The sequence below is a fragment of the Terrapene carolina genome, unplaced genomic scaffold (genome assembly GCF_002925995.2).
Source record: "Terrapene carolina triunguis isolate 2854851 unplaced genomic scaffold, T_m_triunguis-2.0 Scaffold96, whole genome shotgun sequence".
Classification (NCBI taxonomy): Eukaryota; Metazoa; Chordata; order Testudines; family Emydidae; genus Terrapene; species Terrapene triunguis.
Window position 1 is genome coordinate 26,943,948 of NW_020664447.1, and position 14,338 is coordinate 26,958,285.

Genomic DNA, 14,338 nt, shown 5'->3' on the forward strand with positions numbered 1-14,338 from the left:
GAGTAAATCCTCTCACCCACAGACTGGGAGGCAGAGAAAAAGAAGGTTCAGTTTTGTTGGGAAATAAATATTCACCCAATAATTTAATACCAAAAATATCATTAAATTTGTCAAATAAATTATTTGATAAATATTATTTGACCATCTCCACATGTAATACAAAGGATAACTCCTGCTAAATGCTACCAATTCAAAACCATTAACACACACATTATGCCTCTCTACTACAATGCTGAAAAACAAGAGTGGGACTTTACTGGGGCTGAATCCACCATCCAAGCCACATGTACCATTTCTGCACAGCTTACAAAACTTGGTGGAGTACAGGAATGGTTGTAGAACAGAAACAAGAAGTACTAGCAATAGGGTCCTAAAAATATGGGTGACTATGTTAAGAACATAATTATCCTTTTAAAGGTTATCAAGTAATTGCATCTCTAATTTTGTTTGAATAAAATGTAAATTAATTCACTCTTCCAAGATCCCTGAGAAAAGAGATAACCCTTGAAGCTCTAGAGTAGCTGCTGGAAGAATTTTAATTGCAAATGATCATGTGGAGATATTTCTTCCTCCTGAATAAAAAAAAGAAGAGCTACAAATTATTTTCATGTTTGTTTAGATGAGAGATATCAACGCCTTTCCTGAGGAAGACCCTGAGAGAAAGGAATGGGTGTATGTAAACAGAGATGTATGCGGTTTTGTGTAAGTGAGTAGGGTGTGTGGACGTAAAACCAGACTGAGCAACATCATGTGAATATGATCACTTAGTAAATGGTCTGAAGTAAAGCTCTCTATACTTCAGGCTACAGTACAGGTGTGGTGAGAAGGCCTCTGTCTCTCAGTGAACTGTCAGTCTTGAACATTCAGTTCAGGATTGGCTTTTTATATTGGGTTTTTCCCTTATTAATGATAGTCTAAAATGAACCAGGCATGAGTCAGCTCCATTAATCCAGAGTTGGCCCAGGTTCGAAGGGAATGGAACCACAGCCACCTCCAGGATTCTAGAGTCTAGCTTTGGTATTTTTCTTGGGTTCTTTTTTTTTTTTTAATTTTTCTTCTTTAATAGGCTCAAATACTTGAAGAGAGTCACAACTGAACCCTGTTGTTGCAGCCAGTTGCAGCAGCAGCCAGTTTAGGGTAAGCTTTGAATCAAGAAACTTGAATTAAAGAACGTTCAAAGGGATGGATTTTCAAATTTTGTAAGAATTGTTGTTGGCTCCATTAAAGGAACTTCAAATTTTAGAATGCCTGTAGAGACCTTAGTAAGCACCTCCAAGGAATACTAAATATTACCCAGTCTTTGGTAAGCACTTGGAAATACTGAGTTATTAGAAACTACGTAACACTACAGTCATTATGTCCAAGTGCTGATTCATTATGAAAGGAGGGAGAACATTACAGACACTCATAGAGAACCATCTACTAGCATCTATCTGGCTGTCTACCAACCTAGATTCTATAGCATACATTTCTGTAGTATAAAGCCAAGGAGGAAAAGACTTTCACAGAAAAAAAATTGATTTGATTACTGTAGAACAATTAACTGAGTAATTCGCAATTTGCTCATGGACATTCTAAGAGCAGAAAAAGAAGCTTTATTCACTGAGAAGGATTGATCAGCTCTGTTCATGACACAACATCTAAAACCAATCCATACAGCCCAGCATTTGACCGTTCATTCTTGTGTAACAAGATCTATAGGGCATTTGGGAGGAAAGTGCTCTAACACTGCCTTTTCACATGAGAGACCCTAAATTGCTTAAGTATGTTCTTCTGCTCCCCAACATCAAATCATGGAGACAAGTGGTAAAAGACAGCACTTGATAGAGCTCTGAGGCACCCCCTCAGGCCAACCTGAAAGTGGTATTGATTGATAATCTCATCTCAGCCAAGAGAAGGGCTCCTTACAGTGGGACACTGGGGAAGAATGGCTTGAGCAAGAGTGAATGGAATTGGGAACCTGAAGATGAAAAAATGTAGAAGTACTGTAAAGGAGAAATCCATTCTCATGAGATTCCCAGCCCAAATGTGCAGACTCAGGTGAGTCAGATGAGGATCCAGATCAAATCACTCAACCTTTTGATGTTTCTGCCTTTAGGCTGATTGTAGTCACTAACAGTCTGGGATCTAGTCTAGCCCGGCAATTATCCCCAGTCATAATGAATCATGATAAGTCCTTATGCAACCATCTCTCTCCAGGCGGTATAGGGAGGGTTGCTTCATTCCAGAGGCATGTTTGAATATAAAAAGTATGCAAGCTCAGCTGAAGCAAATTAAATTTTTCAGTCAAGCAGATATTTGCAGAAAACTTTTTAAGAATTCTCCCGGAACCAACAGATATGTTAGGAAGTTTAAAGGAAGAAAAGCTAGCCAACATGTATTTCAACTTCCCCGGGTTCTTCTTGGCTGGTGGGTATTCTTCCCTAGAGTTAATCTTGGCTTGTCTATGTTACCCGCTGGATTGACGGGTAGCGATCAATCCAGCGGGGGTCAATTTATCGCGTCTAGTCTAGACATGATAAATCGACTGCCGAGCGCTCTCCCGTCGACTCCAGTACTCCACCAGGGCGAGAAGTTCAGGCAGAGTCGACGGGAGAGTGTCAGCCGTCAACTTACCGCAGTGAAGACACCGCGGTAAGTAGATCTAAGTACGTCGACTTCAGCTACGTTATTCACATAGCTGAAGTTGCGTAACTTAGATCAATCCTCCCGCCCCCCTGCCCCAGTGTAGACCAGGCCTGAGTTATTCTCTGCCAGAGAAAGTGGAGTTAGATACTGTTGCTGATTTTTTTAAAGGGCTGGACCATTTTATTATCGGTTCTATCATTTGTAGTTCTGCATACTAAGTGTAATCAGATCACATGCTTCAGGGAACAGGCTAGTTGCCAAAAAAAAATCCCAAATTCCTGTACAACACTGTACAGTTTACTAAATGTATTGGGGGAGGGGGCCTTTGTATGTGTGGAATTGTTTGTTTGTGTTTGTTTGGAGATTTTGTATGTTTGTTTTTGTGTTTGTTTGTTTCCCCTAAAATATCAAGTAATGGCCACTGCCAGAGTTAAGCTACCAGACTTGATGGGCCAATGATCCATCAAGGGAACCCCTATGATTACACAGAGATGTCCTGACAGATCAACAGGTCTTTTCCAGATACTTTTAAATTAAAGAGAAAAAACACAATGACAAGAACCTTCTTTCCCTTATTAAAAAAGCCTAGCTGGAGCTTCCCATTCATTATCTGAGACAGGGGTGTAAGGATAAGGGTTCCTATTTGGTCTATTTCTGAACCAGCCTGGGTAGTTTTGCAGCCACCTAAATAACAAAGAAGATGTTCAATCTGCTGATAATTTGATTCTAATTAGAACCTCAATTCACAAAGCTGGAATTGCACAAAAATGCATAAATGAAACAGCAATTAACCTTTAGTTCTGAGCTTATTTCTTTCCACCCAACGTGGGTCAGTTACCATAGAGATTATGCCTACATGATCTGCAGATGTGACTCAGAAACGGCTGGAGCCTCCATCCCAGCATCTCAGTGTGGCAGCAGGATAATTAAAAATCTGCTAAAAGAGATTTGAAAGTTGATCTGAAACTCCAAGAAAAAAAGCCAGTTAAAAGGAAGGGGGGGGGGGGGGGAGAGAGAGGGGACTTTAAAATACTAAAGGATCCTTTCATCAGGACAGAATGGGCCAAATCCCGAGAGAGGCTCCCCTTGAAATCCCTGTGCTGAGGATACACAGCAACTCCCAGGATGTAACCCATCATCCGGACATGCCTAGCTCTTAAACTATTCTACTTATCCATGGTTTATTAACACCATATCAAAACAAATCAGCTGACCAGACTCTCATGCTCTGATGAAATCCCTACAGGGCTTTCCACCAGCCTTTAGCAATGCCTAAGAGAGGCAAAAAGGTTATGTGAGGATGATGAAGGATCCAAGATACTGGTGGGGTACAAGGTTCTGCGCTGCCTTCAGAACTGGGTGGCTGGAGAGCAGCGGCTGTTCTCCGGGCGCCCAGCTCTGAAGGCAGCGCCCCACCAACAATAGCGCAGAAGTAAGGGTGGCAATGCCATACCATGCCATCTTTTCTTCTGCGCTGCTGCTGGCAACAGCTCTGCCTTCAGAACTGGGCTCCCCGCCAGTAGCCACCGCGCTCCAGCTGCCCAGCTCTGAAGGCAGCGCCGCCACCAGCAGCAGCACAGAAGTAAGGGTAGCAGTACCGCAACACCCCCCCCCCCACACACACATACACAATAACCTTGCAATTCCACCATAACTCCTTCTTGGGTTGGGACCCGTACAATTACATCTCTATGAAATTTCAGATTTAAATAGGCTGAAATCATCAAATTTATTATTTTTAAAATCCTATGACCATGAAATTGACCAAAATGGACCATGAATTTGGTAGGGCTCTACATATACATTATTATCATTATTCTTATCCTTCCCCATAAAACTAAACATCCTTGAGATATACAAAGAAATGTGTAGAAACTAATGATAGAAATGTGGTAACATTTCCATAAGAGAACAACACAGATCTCCACCTCTTCGAATTGAGGTCAGAATGTTATGGCTAATCCCATATGGAACTGAAGCACATGATGTTAGAGGTTGAATACCACTCGCACCACTGTGCTGGATTATATGTGCAAGTAAGACATTGAGAGCTATTACCTCCAGTTGTGCATGAAATCCTATCCAGAATGTCTCAATGATATGGATGGGAAGGGTAAACCTGCCACCTGAGATTGCTTAATGAACACTGTAATTACCAGCACCAATTAACTAATTGTTCACCTGTTAGGAGATAATGCAGAAGCAGCCAACCAACTTTCCACGGCTGTCCCTGATGGTGTTTTGAAGCTGATGGCAGGAATACCACAAGCTTTAGAACTCTTTTACTTTGTTGTTTGAAATTAATGATACCATTGTCTCTTTACTTAGCTGAGTATGTATCTAGGTGCTTATATGGTCCCCATCTCTATAATATCTGAGTCAGCACTACCATGTACAAATATTTTAGTATCGATGTCTGACTTGGAGGTTGGAAACATGGGAGGGACGAAATCCATCCTTACTATGTAAACTTGGCCTCCTGTTAGATTTGGAGATTCGGTCTCACAAAAAAAGCCGCTCAACAGTGCCAGCTGGGATGACGTTCCGAGACGTTCAGTGATGAGGGAGTCAATCTTTAGATCAATTGAAAAAAATACAGGAACGCTGTTCCAGTGGGAGCTGCAGAGGAAAGGGCTCACATACCAACAGTGAGATTGCATAGGAAAAGCAGAATGAAAGGCTGGATCATGCACATACCAATGTCAAATTGTAATCTAGTACTGATATTTACAAAAGAAAACCCTGGCTCAGAGAGCAACCAAGAGACACAGCTGGGCTCATGTCTTCTCAACTCTACCAGCAGTGGGACCAATATTGAGTGGTACTGAGAAATGATAACGCCCATTGAAGCCAGGGAGAGTTGCACGTGCTCAGCTGGCAACTGATCCAACTAAGCTTTCAGGACCCGTCTCAGCACCCTGGCATTACGTGTCTTTCAGAATCAGACCCCAAATGTCATAAATTCATTGTAAATGTAAATGTTTATCAACATTCTTGTAACAGATGGGTTTACTTTAACTACGGTTAAGCACATGTAAATTTCACAGTAATAACTCCCACAATGTCTAGTAATCTGTACCTTTGACATTCAGGAATTAAAGGGAAATGTTTTTTATGAGAAATTTGTTGGGGCTTGCACTTTGTTTCTTTGGGGCGTCTCATAAAATACATATTTGTTTTCTCATCTATTAAAAAAATCTGACTAAGGGATTGTGATAGCAGTGGTTGGAACTAGACATCTGTGATAAATAAAGTGGGGGATAGCTCCCTTTGATGAACACCCAGCCAGCCAGTTAGCTGTAAAATCCCTCTTGGTAACTATTCTTTACTTGCTTTACTTGTAAAGGGTTAAAAAGTCCCCCAGGTAAAGAAAAAAATTGGGCCCCTGACCAAAAGAGCCAATGGGAAGGTAGAACTTTTTAAAATTAGGAAAGAGACTTTGCCTTTGTCTGTTGGTCTCTGGGCTGCAGGGACAGAGCAGCCATGCTATAAGCAGCTAACCCAAGTATGATCATAAATCATCAGATCATGCCTAGAACTACTTATCTGAACTCCAATGTGTAAGTAGATCAGAATGTTTAGCTAGACGCGATTAGGGTTATTTCTTTTATTTCTTATTGGCTTGTGGACTCCTCTGTGCTAACCCCAGATGATTTTGTTTGCTTGTAACCTTTAAGCTGAACCCCCAAGAAAGCTATTTTGGGTGCTTGGTTTTTGGAATTGCTCTGTTAAAATCTAGCAAAAGCCTAAGTTCCAGATATATTTTCTTTCTTTTTGTTTTGAATAAAATTTACCTTTTTTAAGAACAGGATTGGATTTTTGGTATCCTAAGAGGTTTGTGCATATTGTTTAATTAGCTGGTAGCCACAGCTAATTTCCTTTGTTTTCTTTCTCAGCTCTTCCCCAGAGGGGGCATGAAAAGGCTTGAGGATACCCCACAGGGAGGAATTCCCAAGTGTTCCTCCCTGGGTCCAAGCGGGTTTTTTGCATTTGGGTGGTGGCAGCGTTTACCAAGCCAAGGTCAGAGAAAAGCTGTAACCTTGGGAGTTTAATACAAGCCTGAAGTGGCAAGTATTAATTTTGAAAATCCTTGCGGGCCTCACTTCTGCACTCAGAGTGACAGAGTTGGGATTCAGCTGTGACAACATCCCTCTCATGTTTCTGCTATTCCTAACCTTAAGTACTCCCACTGCCTTGTCTTTGATTCTCCCACACAAGTCAGCCAATACACCAAATCCTACCCTTCCACAACCCTGTTATTCCAGTCCTAGATCACCCACACAGTTCTGCTAATGTCCCTGCAGCCTCCTCTAGTGTACCAGCCCTGGAACCGTCACAAAACTCTCCTGATAGATCAGTTCTTAATCAAGTAATTTCAGATGGAGTGTTTATTTATATTGCAGTAAAGCCTGGAGGCCCCAATTAAGCAGCAGGGTCCCTTTGTGCTAGGCACTGTATATTCATATAACAAAAAGAAAGCACCCAAACAGCTTATAGTCTTAGCAAATGACAAGAACACCATCATTCAGAAACAAAGAGGAAATTTAAAATAGAGTATAGAGTACTAATTAAATTCTGCCTCTCTCTCTCTCCACTCATTTAAAGCATCTCTAAGATACCTACTCTGTACAGTGGAATCCATTTAATACAGTGTAACTTCACTGATATGAAAGTCTCAGACTGTTCAGTGCATTGTGATGTGCCTATTCCAATTCTAATCACAGTGGCTCTCAGACTGAAATCACTGTATGAAAGATGTGATTGACTATAAGAGGGTTCCACTGTACATAGAGAGGAATTTCATGCTTACATTGAATCATAAAAAAATAAACTGGCACTAATTGGTTCCCTTGCTGGGAGTTGCAGCAGGGAAGGCTAGATGTGAATGGGCCATGGAGCCTGAACTTCTTTTTTCCCTTTACAGAAACACCCCTTTAGACGTGGATCTTCCAGGAACATTGACGGGGTGATATGAAGGCAGCTTGCTCTGCTGCTGCTCATCCTGTACCTGTACTGGGAATAAACAGAACACATCTGTCTCCAGGGATATCAAATAGGCTAGCAATCTTTCACTAGCATCAGAGTTTCTTAAAGTAAAATATAGTAACAGCTTTCTACATGAGCTGCTGGTAGGATTAAGACTGTACAAGTAAGTCTTATGTAATTTAGAATCCTATTATCTGTTGGTCTGTCCAGTTCTCTATCTGTCCTATCTTAGGTATTCCTACAGGCTCATCACCACAGTATCTAGGTGCTAATTCTACAGTAAAAAAAAATCCCTCGGGCAATGAGTTAAGGGGACGTCATTATTTACTTTGTCTGTTTTTTCAGTATAAAAAAGAAATAAAGTTTATAGGTTTAAAATACTTTTTGCTGCTTTCCTAGCTCCAAATCAGTTTTGAAATATAAATCTGGGATTACCCCCAATCAGTAGTTCTTAGTATGTTCTGATCTCTTTTGGCAAGTTAAAACTAAGGAACAATGAGCTTTTTAAATGGAATCCTTTTCTCCATTGCCCATGCAGCCAAGTTTCTTGACAGATCTTCAGGAGGGCTGTATGGCACAAGTAACACAGAGGAGCTACTCCAACCCACACCTCTGCAAGTTGTGAGTTTCAAAAGGAGGAGAAAGTAGAAAATTACATAACAGATCGGTCCAAGGGCAAATGATTAGATAAGAAGAAGGCTTTGAGAAGGGACAGAACTGAGGGGTGGATTAAGTGTTGAAGTCGAACGTAGAAATGAGTTGCAACAGAGGGTTTTAATTTTCTTATCATTTGGTAACAGACATAGCACCTTTCATTCATAGATCTCAAAGTGTTTTAAAAGATGGGTCTTACTATCCCTATTTTATATTGGAGTCAACTGAAGCACAAAGGGGTTAAGTGACTTTCCCAAGGTCACACAAGTAAGGCCAAAGTTGAGGATAAAGCCCAGGGCAATCAATGCCAAAACTCCTACATGGGAGGAGGTAGGCCCAGGATTCCATCCCTGCCTGGCAACCTATTCATTAAACCATTCTGCCTCCTATATGTAATCATTCATGGTTTTATTAAATTTGTCTCCAAAACCTGTTGCTGAACATTGACCTGTTTGTTGATAACAGCAACAGGAGAACTTCAGGTGCTTAGGAAGATTCAGTAAAGAGAAATACCCAAAATTTAGATCCTTATCCAACCTCTTGGGCCTATAAAGCTAGGCTGGGATTCTCATGAAGATATTCAGATGCATGATGATGAGTATAGTATAAATACATTGGATACATAGGTACCAGGCTCTCTCTCTATTCATTATTTTAGCTTCTGTTCTTGGCTGGGTCCTTGATGCCACAGAACATGGAAATGGAAAGACTTGAACCCTTTCCAACCTCCAAAAAGGTCTTTTCCTCCCCATGCCTGATTATTACTTTGTGGGTTTTAGGCGCAATTTCCCACCCTAAGATAAGTTTACGAGACATCCTGGGTGAACAGCCTGTATTTCAGCTTCTACACTGAACTGTCAAGGTCAGACTATTAATCAGTTTATTTTTCTCAGATATTCGCAATGGGTTGATTACCCCAAGGGCATCACTAATTAATAGTCAGGGTTGAAACAGAAGCCAGTTAAGTTTGATGCTAATTAAAGCTGGAGCTCCCCCTCCCCAGGAATCTATAATGAATGATTGGTTTTACAATAATAGAAGCTATTTCTTCCTCCTTCCAACATTTCATAAAACTGTGCTGGAAGCAAGAGGTTTAAGCTTTGTCTCTAGAGCTCATGTTAAATGGCTTGGGACACATCTGTTTTGCTTTACAAAACTGAGATACTATTGTGTTGATGACCATTACGAGAACCTAGACAGACACACTGAATATGGTATTTCCTTCATGCAATGAGGATGGATGACTTGAAAAGGTCCAATTAACTCTTTGCCTCAAAAGGTATAATAACTACAAAGATTAAGTTCCATATCTCAACTTCCACCTTTACATCTCCCAAAGGTATCTCAGAAGGGGTGAGTTAATTAGGAGGAGAAGAGAAACTGTGTTTTGCTGTACCTGGAAAAAGCTGGTCATAATGATCCCAGTCCATACACTAAATTAACTAAGGACTCATCTAAGGCCAACTGAAGACAATCGAAAGATTTCCACTGACTTAAATGGACTTTCGATCAGGCTGTAAAACAGAAATGAAAATAGAACCTTAATATGTTCCTATTGTATATTCATATCTTCAGATATCGTTGTCTTGTAGAACCCCCACCACTGCTCACTCACCCCCACAAACACAGAGTAATTGCTCTATATATACTTAGGAAACTATCAATAGCCTATTAACTTGTCATTTCCAGGTCTATACACAGGGCCCTGTGTCACCTTCTGTGCCAGGGACATTTGAAGTCCTGCTATTTGCTTTTTTTGATGGGGTCAGGGTCTCTGAGAGACAAGGGAGAGGAATTAATGCAACGTACCCATTAAAATTAATTGCACGCAAACATTAGAAACCAGCCACCCATTTCAGTCATGAAATATGGATAAGGATTTGCTGAAAGCCATTTATATTAAATTACTTTTATGATAATATTTAACTTTTTGGCATTAAATATTTAGTACCCTTTTACTTCCCAGTTTGTGATGAACCTTCGAGTTCCCAGTTCTGTGGCAGAACTGCAGAAGGGAGCTCACCAGTGACTTCAGCACTGGCTAATTAGCCATAAGCTGTGGCTGCCCCCACAATCTGATCTCTACTATCAGGCACAGACAGAGGTTTAGAAGTCCTCCACACCTGCCTGAACTGGCACCCAGATCTTTTATTAGGATCCAATTAATTTTGGTAGTGATAATAATTTACACACATATAGAATCCTTCATCAGAAGATCTCAAAGCACATTGCAAATTTATATTAAATTAGACTCCACACTATACCTATGGGGAAGGTAATAATCTCTATTTTACAGATGAGTAATCTGAGGCACATAACACATCCTTGCTGAAAGTCACATAGAAATTCAGCAAGACAGTCAGGAACAGAACGCAGGAGTCTTAGCTTCTACCTGTAACCAGTAGACCACATTCCCTCCCAGAGCCAGAAACAAAGTCTCTTGGATCCTAGTACCATACTCTCACTACTAGTCCCACACTCCCCCCCCCCCCCCCGTGCACCCCCAGACCCAGGATCCTGAGTTTGAGACCCATTCTTTAAATACTAGATTATATTCTCTCTCGGAGCTAAAACAGAACCCAGGAGACTTGACTTCTAGTCCCATGTTCTAAACACTGAATGTCACACCCTCCTTCTGTGAACACTCTGACTCTCCCTAACCTTGAAGAGCTTCTGGCTTCTGCAAAAATCCATCTTCCAATGACAGCATGTCTGCAAGCACCTGGTGGCCAGGCTGCTGTTTCCTGTTTTTTAAATCATACAGCCACCAAGAAGGGAAAGGAATTGTTCAGGATGATTTGAAGATGTAAGTAGGATTCAAGGAGGCTGAGGCTGATATTGAGGCTGAGATCAAAGCTACACAGTGTAATAAGGCTGAAATGAATATGCTTTAGAGACATAGGCCCTATCTTCTGCTAGCTTAAAAGCTACCAGTCTTTTTATGGTAAGAGGAGGTACCATTGGAACCATCTTGTTGTTCACTGGGGCCATCAGGAGTACATAACGGGTAACAGAAAACCTAACATTAAATAATGATATGTTGCACATTAAGAGACTAGTCATGTATCACAAAAGTCAATGGGGAATTGTGCCATTGACTTCAAGGAGTCCAGGAACAAGCCCCAATAATACCTTCCATCTGAGAATCTCAAATTGCTTTACAAACATCACTTGGAACCAGATTTACAAAGACATTTGGAAGTTAATGGGATTAGGTGTCTGACACACTTAGGCACAACTATCTGGATCTTTAGGCACTTACATACCTTTATAAATCTGTCCCTTAAACTTCACAGCACTCTTGTGAGGTAGGCACTTAAACCATCTCTTTTATTAAGCTTTTTTTTTTAAGAACCAATGAGAGGAGCTAATTTCTGGCATGGAAATAATGTGCATCTTGCATTTCCACTCTAGGTTGGTAATCAAATACTGGAATGGATTATCAGTTTTACTGCACTGAAGTTACAAACTCAGGTGTATACTGATAATTCACTACACTGGCATCATTGTATTCCAGGGAGGACTGCAACATGGACAGAATATATTCAAAATCCAAAGGCAAAATCCCTAGATGCAATTTAAGGTTTATATTTCTTTTCTGTGCATAGAAGCAGAATAATATATTTCAATGACCTATTCAAGCATTTATGGGCAAGAAGGAGAGAGAGAAGAAAATGTTGGTTTTACTTTAGAGTTCACAGATTTTCAGGTTACTTTCATCAAATCGGGATCAATGTTGGAACATGAAAAAGGGAATAAAGACAAATGAAAAAGAAAAGTATTAAAATCCTTCCTAAGCAGCATTATTTCTGCAAGCTGCTTCACTGACAAACGTGTTTAAACTAAGGTTGAGTGAACCCCAAAAGATTTCCTACAGTTAAGTATCCAGATCATCTAGTCTGGAAATCTAATCTATATCAGTTTTATAATCTTTACATCTGGTACCTGATGGTTGGATATGAATTTCTGGTGCTCAAAGTCAAGTCTGTGTCACAGGGTAGCTGGCCCCTTTACAGTGAAATGGGGCTTCAACCCTTCTGGGAAAGGATCAGCTCACCTCCCCTAGTGGATAATTTTGAGGTCACGTGATTAGTTTGGTTTAGTTAAAGTAGGTGATAAAGTAAGAAAGAACAGACTGCGGGGGGAGGACAGTGTTCCTAGGGAAGGGAGCCAAGTGAGAGCTGGTAGCACTACAGTCAGGAAGGCTATGAGGCCCAGACAGGACAGAAGCGTGGGAAGCCATAGCTGGTTTGAGGAAGCAGGGAGAGATACTGGCTCCTGCAGGGAGTAAAGGAACTGAAACCCATTCTGGGAAGGAGGGCTGGGGACTCCTGACTCAAAGGGAGAGAGAGAGACTGAAATGGGGTTGGGGCCTGGATGACCAGTGTGTAAGGGCTAAATAAATTGCATCACAGGAGGAGACTGTTTTAATTTAACATGAGTTGGATGTGTTATTGAGGAGTCCTGTGAGAGCAGAAAACTGAGGCAGAGTTCTGCAGAGCTGCCCCTGGCCATGAGGGGGTGCTTGGCAGATGGCTCCCCTATTACAGTCAGGAAGAGGGAGAAGTATATAAATCACGGATAGTATTTACCACTGCTCTGGAATTACAGACCTATACAGATGGATGATTATGTAGTCTGTAATGTCTGGAAGCCTACAGCGGAAGTGAGCACTAATATCACAGATAGAGAGTCTCCTTTAGTTCAAGTGGTGGGGATTTATATTCCTTTAGCATAAGGTCTTAAAGTGAATCTCCCCTTATGGTTGTGGTGTGCTGTGCTGTGCAAAGGATGACAATGAAGTTGATACAGCCTGGAAACTGTTACACTACAGATCAGCATCTCAGTCAGATTAACAGCCTCTTTGGCCTGCAAACCAGCGTGCAAATATCCTGATACTGGTTCCTCTCTCTAGACAGCAATTTCCAGAATTTCTCTCTTCCACTTGGACTGGAAATAGCATGACGGCAGCAGGGATTTTTTTCACCTGAGGGTTCAAGCTGCATTTGGGTTCAAGCCCAGTCCAAGATCCATTTGGAAGTAGGAAATACAACACTGGAAAGAAGCAAGTTAACAGCTTCTACAAACCTAAAAATATTCATGTTTTGGGCCAAGGTACAGAACTACACACACACACACACACACACACACACACACATACATTTTTGTTTGTCTGACTTTGGTCCCTGCTTGGTGACAGGAACTCTTTTGGGAGATGTTTCTCTTGTCCATTCACTGCCCCATTGCTGTTTCTACATGCTTTAAAACACAGACTCTGTCCTTTGACAATGCAGGATTCTTTATTATCTCAGTCAGAATAAACAGAGACTCAAATAAGCAGAGACTCAGGGGTCAGTGTGAAAACAGAGCTCCAAACAAAATGTCAACCTCTATATCACAGCAACCCCAGCCAGCCAAGGCAGGGACTATCTAAAATATACCACCTCTGGGGAACACAGTGGAGGGTGGGAGGATCCAAAAAGTTCAACCAATGTGCACTCTCTTTTGTGTATGCCTTACTTACCCCTCAGCAACATTAAATGTCCTGACTTTTCCAGCATTACAGGTAAGTCTTACTTGGTCATAAAATTTTGATTTGATCCCAGCATAAACAAATCCTTTACTACCAAAGGAACCAAAACTTCTGGTGTCATCAGTTTGACTTTTGCATTATAAACTTATTGTTTAATGACTGAGATATGCTTATACTTTAAATTAACCATTTAAATATGACAGGATCTTTTAAGCAGTTAATCTTCCTAAATTCACTAGCATTAAATATTTTAATAACTGCTACGCTGGAGCCACAACCTCAGAGGGATCAATCAAATTGATCAGGGGGTTCCTGTAGTGGTAACATGAGGATCCAAGCTGATCAAACGTGAATATCCTCTGTTCTTTTCTCATCCTGGTGGATTGATGTCTGTTAGTGTTTGCTCTCCCTGTGCTAGCACTGATTCCTTTGACACTTATCCATGTGATACCTCAGCACTTCCATCAGAATCACCAGCAGTCTGGGAGTTATTTGCAATAGTGGGACAATAAGAATTAGCATCCAGATTTAGTGAGC